Source organism: Protomyctophum parallelum (genome assembly GCF_964188405.1).
Source record: "Protomyctophum parallelum genome assembly, chromosome: 3".
In the NCBI taxonomy this organism is placed as follows: domain Eukaryota; kingdom Metazoa; phylum Chordata; class Actinopteri; order Myctophiformes; family Myctophidae; genus Protomyctophum; species Protomyctophum parallelum.
Window position 1 is genome coordinate 33882841 of NC_139698.1, and position 12300 is coordinate 33895140.

General features: G+C 32.7%; 1 protein-coding gene across 1 annotated transcript in view; it reads left to right on the top strand.

Annotated features, from left to right (window-relative positions):
• Nucleotides 1-12300, top strand: part of lratd2b (LRAT domain containing 2b) — a 284775-nt gene that overhangs the window by 62625 nt on the left and 209850 nt on the right. The gene's annotated exons all lie outside the window — the stretch shown is intronic.

Consider the following 12300-nt stretch of genomic DNA (forward strand, 5'->3'; position numbering starts at 1 on the left):
AAACAAGGATATTTTCTTTTAAAAAATTCAAAAAACGATGGGCTATAACCCATCGTTTTTTTTATTTATTTTTTCATTTTTTTCAAATCCTCAAAAATGATGAAAAACGGCGTTCTATAGTATGCCGTAGGATATGGGCTATAGCCCATGGTCAAAAATGATGAAAAACTAGGATAAAAAAAAATTAAAAAATTCAAAAAACGATGGGCTATAACCCATCGTTTTTTTATTTTTTCATTTTTTTCAAATCCTCAAAAATGATGAAAAACGGCGTTCTATAGTATGCCGTACGATATGGGCTATAGCCCATGGTCCAAAATGATGAAAAACGAGGATATGGTTTTTTTCCAAAAATTCAAAAAACGATGGGCTATAACCCATCGTTTTTTTCATTTTTTCATTTTTTTCAAATCCTCAAAAATGATGAAAAACGGCGTGCTATAGTTTGCCATACGGTATGGGCTATAGCCCATGTCCAAAAAGGTTAAAAAACGAGGTTAAATCTTTTTTTCAAAAATTCTAAAAACGATGGGGTATAACCCATGTTTTTTAATTTTTTCATTTTTTTCAAATCCTCAAAAATGATGAAAAACGGCATGCTATAGTATGCCGTACGATATGGGCTATAGCCCATGGTCAAAAATGATGAAATACAAGGATATATTCTTTTCAAAAATGAAAAAAACGATGGGCTATAACCCATCGTTTTTTTCATTTTTCCATTTTTTTCAAATCCTCAAAAATGATGAAAAACGGCGTGCTATAGTATGCCGTACGATATGGGCTATAGCCCATGGTCCAAAATGATGAAAAACGAGGATAAAAAAAATTCAAAAATTCAAAAAACGATGGGCTATAACCCATGTTTTTCATTTTTTCCCATTTTTTTCAAATCCTCAAAAATCATGAAAAATGGCGTGCTATAGTATGCCGTACGGTATGGGCCATAGCCCATGGTCAAAAATGATGAAAAACGAGGTTAACTTTTTTTTTTTTTTAATCAAAAAACGATGGGCTATAACCCATGTTTTTTTTTTTCTTCATAACCTCAAAAATGATGAAAAACGGCGTGCTATAGTATGCCGTACAGTATGGGCTATAGCCCATGGTCAAAAATGATGAAAAACGAGGATAATTTTTTTTTCCAAAAATTAAAAAAACGATGGGCTATAACCCATGTTTTTTTCCCCATTTTTTTCAAATCCTCAAAAATGATGAAAAACGGCGTGCTATAGTATGCCGTACGATATGGGCTATAGCCCATGGTCCAAAATGATGAAAAACGAGGATTTCTTTTTTTCTTATTCAAAAAACGATGGGCTATAACCCATCGTTTTTTTCATTTTTTCATTTTTTTCGAATCCTCAAAAATGATGAAAAACGGCGTTCTATAGTATGCCGTACGATATGGGCTATAGCCCATGGTCCAAAATGATGAAAAACGAGGATATGGTTTTTTTCCAAAAATTCAAAAAACGATGGGCTATAACCCATCGTTTTTTTCATTTTTTCATTTTTTTCAAATCCTCAAAAATGATGAAAAACGGCGTGCTATAGTTTGCCATACGGTATGGGCTATAGCCCATGTCCAAAAAGGTTAAAAAACGAGGTTAAATCTTTTTTTCAAAAATTCTAAAAACGATGGGGTATAACCCATGTTTTTTAATTTTTTCATTTTTTTCAAATCCTCAAAAATGATGAAAAACGGCATGCTATAGTATGCCGTACGATATGGGCTATAGCCCATGGTCAAAAATGATGAAATACAAGGATATATTCTTTTCAAAAATGAAAAAAACGATGGGCTATAACCCATCGTTTTTTTCATTTTTCCATTTTTTTCAAATCCTCAAAAATGATGAAAAACGGCGTGCTATAGTATGCCGTACGATATGGGCTATAGCCCATGGTCCAAAATGATGAAAAACGAGGATAAAAAAAATTAAAAAATTCAAAAAACGATGGGCTATAACCCATGTTTTTCATTTTTTCCCATTTTTTTCAAATCCTCAAAAATCATGAAAAATGGCGTGCTATAGTATGCCGTACGGTATGGGCCATAGCCCATGGTCAAAAATGATGAAAAACGAGGTTAACTTTTTTTTTTTTTTATCAAAAAACGATGGGCTATAACCCATGTTTTTTTTTTTCTTCAAAACCTCAAAAATGATGAAAAACGGCGTGCTATAGTATGCCGTACAGTATGGGCTATAGCCCATGGTCAAAAATGATGAAAAACGAGGATAATTTTTTTCTTCAAAAATTAAAAAAACGATGGGCTATAACCCATGTTTTTTTCCCCATTTTTTTCAAATCCTCAAAAATGATGAAAAACGGCGTGCTATAGTATGCCGTACGATATGGGCTATAGCCCATGGTCCAAAATGATGAAAAACGAGGATTTCTTTTTTTCTTATTCAAAAAACGATGGGCTATAACCCATCGTTTTTTTCATTTTTTCATTTTTTTCGAATCCTCAAAAATGATGAAAAACGGCGTGCTATAGTATGCCGTACGATATGGGCTATAGCCCATGGTCCAAAATGATGAAAAATGAGGATAAAAAAAAAAATCAAAAATTCAAAAAACGATGGGCTATAACCCATCGTTTTTTTTATTTTTTTCAAATCCTCAAAAAGGATGAAAAACGGCGTTCTATAGTATGCCGTACGATATGGGCTATAGCCCATGGTCCAAAATGATGAAAAACGAGGATTTCTTTTTTTCTTATTCAAAAAACGATGGCCTATAACCCATCGTTTTTTTTTTCATTTTTTTCAAATCCTCAAAAATGATGAAAAACGGCGTGCTATAGTATGCCGTACGATATGGGCTATAGCCCATGGTCCAAAATGATGAAAAACGAGGATAAAAAAAATTCAAAAATTCAAAAAACGATGGGCTATAACCCATGTTTTTCATTTTTTCCCATTTTTTTCAAATCCTCAAAAATCATGAAAAATGGCGTGCTATAGTATGCCGTACGGTATGGGCCATAGCCCATGGTCAAAAATGATGAAAAACGAGGTTAACCTTTTTTTTTTTTTTATCAAAAAACGATGGGCTATAACCCATGTTTTTTTTTTTCTTCAAAACCTCAAAAATGATGAAAAACGGCATGCTATAGTATGCCGTACGATATGGGCTATAGCCCATGGTCAAAAATGATGAAAAACAAGGATATTTTCTTTTCAAAAATGAAAAAAACGATGGGCTATAACCCATCGTTTTTGTTTTGTTTTTTGTTTTCATTTTTTTCAAATCCTCAAAAATGATGAAAAACGGCGTTCTATAGTATGCCGTACGATATGGGCTATAGCCCATGGTCAAAAATGATGAAAAACGAGGATTTCTTTATTTTTTATTAAAAAAACGATGGGCTATAACCCATCGTTTTTTTCATTTTTTTCAAATCCTCAAAAATGATGAAAAACGGCGTTCTATAGTATGCCGTACGATATGGGCTATAGCCCATGGTCAAAAATGATGAAAAACGAGGATTTCTTTTTTTAAAAATAAAAAAAATGATGGGCTATAACCCATCGTTTTTTTCATTTTTTCAATTTTTTTCAAATCCTCAAAAATGATGAAAAACGGCGTGCTACAGTATGCTGTACGATATGGGCTATAGCCCATGGTCAAAAATGATGAAAAACGAGGATATTTGTTTTTCTTCAAAAAATCAAAAAACGATGGGCTATAACCCATCGTTTTTTAATTTTTTAATTTTTTTCAAATCCTCAAAAATGATGAAAAACGGCATGCTATAGTATGCCGTACGATATGGGCTATAGCCCATGGTCAAAAATGATGAAAAACAAGGATATTTTCTTTTCAAAAATTCAAAAAACGATGGGCTATAACCCATCGTTTTTTTTCTTTTTTTTTCAAATCCTCAAAAATGATGAAAAACGGCGTTCTATAGTATGCCGTACGATATGGGCTATAGCCCATGGTCAAAAATGATGAAAAACGAGGATTTCTTTCTTTTTTTATTAAAAAAACGATGGGCTATAACCCATCGTTTTTTTCATTTTTTCATTTTTTTCAAATCCTCAAAAATGATGAAAAACGGCGTGCTATAGTATGCCGTACGATATGGGCTATAGCCCATGGTCAAAAATGATGAAAAACAAGGATTTCTTTTTTCAAAAATAAAAAAAATGATGGGCTATAACCCATCGTTTTTTTCATTTTTTCAATTTCTTTCAAATCCTCAAAAATGATGAAAAACGGCGTGCTACAGTATGCTGTACGATATGGGCTATAGCCCATGGTCAAAAATGATGAAAAACGAGGATATTTGTTTTTCTTCAAAAAATCAAAAAACGATGGGCTATAACCCATCGTTTTTAAATTTTTTAAATTTTTTAAAATCCTCAAAAATGATGAAAAACGGCATGCTATAGTATGCCGTACGATATGGGCTATAGCCCATGGTCAAAAATGATGAAAAACAAGGATATTTTCTTTTCAAAAATTCAAAAAACGATGGGCTATAACCCATCGTTTTTTTTTTTTTTTTTTCATTTTTTTCAAATCCTCAAAAATGATGAAAAACGGCGTTCTATAGTATGCCGTACGATATGGGCTATAGCCCATGGTCAAAAATGATGAAAAACAAGGATTTCTTTCTTTTTTATTAAAGAAACGATGTGCTATAACCCATCGTTTTTTTCATTTTTTTCAAATCCTCAAAAATGATGAAAAACTGCGTTCTATAGTATGTCGTACGATATGGGCTATAGCCCATGGTCAAAAATGATGAAAAACGAGGATTTCTTTCTTTTTTATTCAAAACACGATGGGCTATAACCCATAATTTTTTTTATTTTTTCATTTTTTTCAAATCCTCAAAAATGATGAAAAACGGCGTTCTATAGTATGCCGTACGATATGGGCTATAGCCCATGGTCAAAAATGATGAAAAACGAGGATTTCTTTTTTTAAAAATAAAAAAAATGATGGGCTATAACCCATCGTTTTTTTCATTTTTTCAATTTTTTTCAAATCCTCAAAAATGATGAAAAACGGCGTGCTACAGTATGCTGTACGATATGGGCTATAGCCCATGGTCAAAAATGATGAAAAACGAGGATATTTGTTTTTCTTCAAAAAATCAAAAAACGATGGGCTATAACCCATCGTTTTTTAATTTTTTAATTTTTTTCAAATCCTCAAAAATGATGAAAAACGGCATGCTATAGTATGCCGTACGATATGGGCTATAGCCCATGGTCAAAAATGATGAAAAACAAGGATATTTTCTTTTCAAAAATTCAAAAAACGATGGGCTATAACCCATCGTTTTTTTTCTTTTTTTTTCAAATCCTCAAAAATGATGAAAAACGGCGTTCTATAGTATGCCGTACGATATGGGCTATAGCCCATGGTCAAAAATGATGAAAAACGAGGATTTCTTTCTTTTTTTATTAAAAAAACGATGGGCTATAACCCATCGTTTTTTTCATTTTTTCATTTTTTTCAAATCCTCAAAAATGATGAAAAACGGCGTGCTATAGTATGCCGTACGATATGGGCTATAGCCCATGGTCAAAAATGATGAAAAACGAGGATTTCTTTTTTCAAAAATAAAAAAAATGATGGGCTATAACCCATCGTTTTTTTCATTTTTTCAATTTCTTTCAAATCCTCAAAAATGATGAAAAACGGCGTGCTACAGTATGCTGTACGATATGGGCTATAGCCCATGGTCAAAAATGATGAAAAACGAGGATATTTGTTTTTCTTCAAAAAATCAAAAAACGATGGGCTATAACCCATCGTTTTTAAATTTTTTAAATTTTTTAAAATCCTCAAAAATGATGAAAAACGGCATGCTATAGTATGCCGTACGATATGGGCTATAGCCCATGGTCAAAAATGATGAAAAACAAGGATATTTTCTTTTCAAAAATTCAAAAAACGATGGGCTATAACCCATCGTTTTTTTTTTTTTTTTTTCATTTTTTTCAAATCCTCAAAAATGATGAAAAACGGCGTTCTATAGTATGCCGTACGATATGGGCTATAGCCCATGGTCAAAAATGATGAAAAACAAGGATTTCTTTCTTTTTTATTAAAAAAACGATGGGCTATAACCCATCGTTTTTTTCATTTTTTTCAAATCCTCAAAAATGATGAAAAACTGCGTTCTATAGTATGTCGTACGATATGGGCTATAGCCCATGGTCAAAAATGATGAAAAACGAGGATTTCTTTTTTTCTTATTCAAAAAACGATGGGCTATAACCCATCGTTTTTTTCATTTTTTCATTTTTTTCGAATCCTCAAAAATGATGAAAAACGGCGTGCTATAGTATGCCGTACGATATGGGCTATAGCCCATGGTCCAAAATGATGAAAAATGAGGATAAAAAAAAAAATCAAAAATTCAAAAAACGATGGGCTATAACCCATCGTTTTTTTTATTTTTTTCAAATCCTCAAAAAGGATGAAAAACGGCGTTCTATAGTATGCCGTACGATATGGGCTATAGCCCATGGTCCAAAATGATGAAAAACGAGGATTTCTTTTTTTCTTATTCAAAAAACGATGGCCTATAACCCATCGTTTTTTTTTTCATTTTTTTCAAATCCTCAAAAATGATGAAAAACGGCGTGCTATAGTATGCCGTACGATATGGGCTATAGCCCATGGTCCAAAATGATGAAAAACGAGGATAAAAAAAATTCAAAAATTCAAAAAACGATGGGCTATAACCCATGTTTTTCATTTTTTCCCATTTTTTTCAAATCCTCAAAAATCATGAAAAATGGCGTGCTATAGTATGCCGTACGGTATGGGCCATAGCCCATGGTCAAAAATGATGAAAAACGAGGTTAACCTTTTTTTTTTTTTTATCAAAAAACGATGGGCTATAACCCATGTTTTTTTTTTTCTTCAAAACCTCAAAAATGATGAAAAACGGCATGCTATAGTATGCCGTACGATATGGGCTATAGCCCATGGTCAAAAATGATGAAAAACAAGGATATTTTCTTTTCAAAAATGAAAAAAACGATGGGCTATAACCCATCGTTTTTGTTTTGTTTTTTGTTTTCATTTTTTTCAAATCCTCAAAAATGATGAAAAACGGCGTTCTATAGTATGCCGTACGATATGGGCTATAGCCCATGGTCAAAAATGATGAAAAACGAGGATTTCTTTATTTTTTATTAAAAAAACGATGGGCTATAACCCATCGTTTTTTTCATTTTTTTCAAATCCTCAAAAATGATGAAAAACGGCGTTCTATAGTATGCCGTACGATATGGGCTATAGCCCATGGTCAAAAATGATGAAAAACGAGGATTTCTTTTTTTAAAAATAAAAAAAATGATGGGCTATAACCCATCGTTTTTTTCATTTTTTCAATTTTTTTCAAATCCTCAAAAATGATGAAAAACGGCGTGCTACAGTATGCTGTACGATATGGGCTATAGCCCATGGTCAAAAATGATGAAAAACGAGGATATTTGTTTTTCTTCAAAAAATCAAAAAACGATGGGCTATAACCCATCGTTTTTTAATTTTTTAATTTTTTTCAAATCCTCAAAAATGATGAAAAACGGCATGCTATAGTATGCCGTACGATATGGGCTATAGCCCATGGTCAAAAATGATGAAAAACAAGGATATTTTCTTTTCAAAAATTCAAAAAACGATGGGCTATAACCCATCGTTTTTTTTCTTTTTTTTTCAAATCCTCAAAAATGATGAAAAACGGCGTTCTATAGTATGCCGTACGATATGGGCTATAGCCCATGGTCAAAAATGATGAAAAACGAGGATTTCTTTCTTTTTTTATTAAAAAAACGATGGGCTATAACCCATCGTTTTTTTCATTTTTTCATTTTTTTCAAATCCTCAAAAATGATGAAAAACGGCGTGCTATAGTATGCCGTACGATATGGGCTATAGCCCATGGTCAAAAATGATGAAAAACAAGGATTTCTTTTTTCAAAAATAAAAAAAATGATGGGCTATAACCCATCGTTTTTTTCATTTTTTCAATTTCTTTCAAATCCTCAAAAATGATGAAAAACGGCGTGCTACAGTATGCTGTACGATATGGGCTATAGCCCATGGTCAAAAATGATGAAAAACGAGGATATTTGTTTTTCTTCAAAAAATCAAAAAACGATGGGCTATAACCCATCGTTTTTAAATTTTTTAAATTTTTTAAAATCCTCAAAAATGATGAAAAACGGCATGCTATAGTATGCCGTACGATATGGGCTATAGCCCATGGTCAAAAATGATGAAAAACAAGGATATTTTCTTTTCAAAAATTCAAAAAACGATGGGCTATAACCCATCGTTTTTTTTTTTTTTTTTTCATTTTTTTCAAATCCTCAAAAATGATGAAAAACGGCGTTCTATAGTATGCCGTACGATATGGGCTATAGCCCATGGTCAAAAATGATGAAAAACAAGGATTTCTTTCTTTTTTATTAAAGAAACGATGTGCTATAACCCATCGTTTTTTTCATTTTTTTCAAATCCTCAAAAATGATGAAAAACTGCGTTCTATAGTATGTCGTACGATATGGGCTATAGCCCATGGTCAAAAATGATGAAAAACGAGGATTTCTTTCTTTTTTATTCAAAACACGATGGGCTATAACCCATAATTTTTTTTATTTTTTCATTTTTTTCAAATCCTCAAAAATGATGAAAAACGGCGTTCTATAGTATGCCGTACGATATGGGCTATAGCCCATGGTCAAAAATGATGAAAAACGAGGATTTCTTTTTTTAAAAATAAAAAAAATGATGGGCTATAACCCATCGTTTTTTTCATTTTTTCAATTTTTTTCAAATCCTCAAAAATGATGAAAAACGGCGTGCTACAGTATGCTGTACGATATGGGCTATAGCCCATGGTCAAAAATGATGAAAAACGAGGATATTTGTTTTTCTTCAAAAAATCAAAAAACGATGGGCTATAACCCATCGTTTTTTAATTTTTTAATTTTTTTCAAATCCTCAAAAATGATGAAAAACGGCATGCTATAGTATGCCGTACGATATGGGCTATAGCCCATGGTCAAAAATGATGAAAAACAAGGATATTTTCTTTTCAAAAATTCAAAAAACGATGGGCTATAACCCATCGTTTTTTTTCTTTTTTTTTCAAATCCTCAAAAATGATGAAAAACGGCGTTCTATAGTATGCCGTACGATATGGGCTATAGCCCATGGTCAAAAATGATGAAAAACGAGGATTTCTTTCTTTTTTTATTAAAAAAACGATGGGCTATAACCCATCGTTTTTTTCATTTTTTCATTTTTTTCAAATCCTCAAAAATGATGAAAAACGGCGTGCTATAGTATGCCGTACGATATGGGCTATAGCCCATGGTCAAAAATGATGAAAAACGAGGATTTCTTTTTTCAAAAATAAAAAAAATGATGGGCTATAACCCATCGTTTTTTTCATTTTTTCAATTTCTTTCAAATCCTCAAAAATGATGAAAAACGGCGTGCTACAGTATGCTGTACGATATGGGCTATAGCCCATGGTCAAAAATGATGAAAAACGAGGATATTTGTTTTTCTTCAAAAAATCAAAAAACGATGGGCTATAACCCATCGTTTTTAAATTTTTTAAATTTTTTAAAATCCTCAAAAATGATGAAAAACGGCATGCTATAGTATGCCGTACGATATGGGCTATAGCCCATGGTCAAAAATGATGAAAAACAAGGATATTTTCTTTTCAAAAATTCAAAAAACGATGGGCTATAACCCATCGTTTTTTTTTTTTTTTTTTCATTTTTTTCAAATCCTCAAAAATGATGAAAAACGGCGTTCTATAGTATGCCGTACGATATGGGCTATAGCCCATGGTCAAAAATGATGAAAAACAAGGATTTCTTTCTTTTTTATTAAAAAAACGATGGGCTATAACCCATCGTTTTTTTCATTTTTTTCAAATCCTCAAAAATGATGAAAAACTGCGTTCTATAGTATGTCGTACGATATGGGCTATAGCCCATGGTCAAAAATGATGAAAAACGAGGATTTCTTTCTTTTTTATTCAAAACACGATGGGCTATAACCCATAATTTTTTTTATTTTTTCATTTTTTTCAAATCCTCAAAAATGATGAAAAACGGCGTGCTATAGTATGCCGTACGATATGGGCTATAGCCCATGGTCAAAAATGATGAAAAACGAGGATTTCTTTTTTTTTTAAATAAAAAAACGATGGGCTATAACCCATCGTTTTTTTTTTTTTTTTTTCATTTTTTTCGAATCCTCAAAAATGATGAAAAACGCCGTGCTATAGTATGCTGTACGATATGGGCTATAGCCCATGGTCCAAAATGATGAAAAACGAGGATAATTCTTTTTATCAAAAATTCAAAAAACGATGGGCTATAACCCATCGTTTTTCTTTTTTTTATTCTTTTCAAATCCTCAAAAATGATGAAAAACGGCGTGCTACAGTATGCCGTACGATATGGGCTATTAGACGAGCGTCTAAAAATGGGATAAAACACGTCTAAAAATAGACGTGTTTTAGACGTCTATTTTTAGACGTTTATTTTTAGACGTCTATTTGTAGACGTTTTTTATCCTATTTTTAGATGCACGTCTAATAGCCGGCTATTGCTCAGTGGGATGGTCAAAAATTATGAAAAACGAGGATTTTTTTTTTTTTCAAAAAATCTAAAAACGATGGGCTATAACCCATCGTTTTTTGAATTTTTGAATTTTTTTCAAATCCTCAAAAATGATGAAAAACGGCATGCTATAGTATGCCGTACGATATGGGCTATAGCCCATGGTCAAAAATGATGAAAAATTTGGATTTCTTTTTTTCATTTTTTCCAAATCCTCAAAAATGATGAAAAACGGCGTGCTATAGTATGAAGTACGATATGGGCTATAGCCCATGGTCAAAAATTATGAAAAACGTGGATATTGTTTTTTTCAAAAATAAAAAAAAATGATGGGCTATAACTATTTTCAATAGAAAATATCTAGTTAATGAATAATATTTAAATTAATAGTTGATTTAAATATAAACATGATTTATTTAAAAATATAGTCTGACATTATTAAATTATCATTACCGAAACAGACGTTCTCTTTACCGCAACACACTTAAAAGTATAGCGGTGTATGAGAATGGGTGTTGCGGAGGATGAGACACAAACTTTGGCATGCTACTAGTCCTACATACTTACACCTAGCAACCCCATTCTAGCCTACTTAGGTTCATCTTACAGTGGACATGTTTGCCTGAAAAGGAATCTTTGAAATGTTTCATAGTTTTAGAAATATAGTGCTTTCAAATTTATAATGGGGCTCAATGGCAGACATTGGCACGTCAAAAATCACTTTCACCTAGAAACTCCATTCACACTTTTTATTATTCAGCTTACTGTGGAGACACATGCTGGAACTTTTTACTTTGAAATGTTTTATAGTTTCTGAGTTATTTAACTTAAACGCCCAATACATTCTCTATGGCAATAGCACAAACTTTGGCATGCTACTAGTCCTACATACTTAAACCTACCAACCCCATTCTAGCCTACTTAGGTTCATTTTACGGTGGACATGTTTGCCTGAAAAGGAATCTTTGAAAGGTGTCATAGTTTTAGAAATATAGTGCTTTCAAATTTGAGACTTTTAACATGGGGCTCAATGGCAGATTTTGGCACGTCAAAAAATCACTTTCACCTAGAAACTCCATTCACACTTTTTATTATTCAGCTTACTGTGGAGACACATGCTGGAACGTTTTACTTTGAAATGTTTTGTAGTTTCTGAGTTATTTAATTTAAACACCCAATGCATTCTCTATGGCAATAGCACAAACTTTGGCATGCTACTAGTCCTACATACTTAAACCTACCAACCCCATTCTTAGGTTCATCTTACGGTGGACATTTTTGGCTGAAAAGGAATCTTTGAAAGGTGTCATAGTTTTAGAAATATAGTAAATTTGAAAGCACTATATTTCTAAAACTATGACACCTTTCAAAGATTCCTTCCTGTCTGGGGCCCACTCGCCTACTCTCCTCCTGCCTGACCCCCCTCGCCTACTCTCCTCCTGCCTGACCCCCCCTCGCCTACTCTCCTCCTGTCATCCCACTAAGTATTCTATGGATATTATCTGATTTATCCACCTGGCCACTTAACGGCACACAGTCATACCTACTCTAGGTGATGGTGATTTGAACCAGCACCATCCTATGTTGGGTTTGAACCGGCAGACTTCTACTAGGTATTCTATGGATATTATCTGATTTATCCACCAGGGAACTTAACTGCACACAC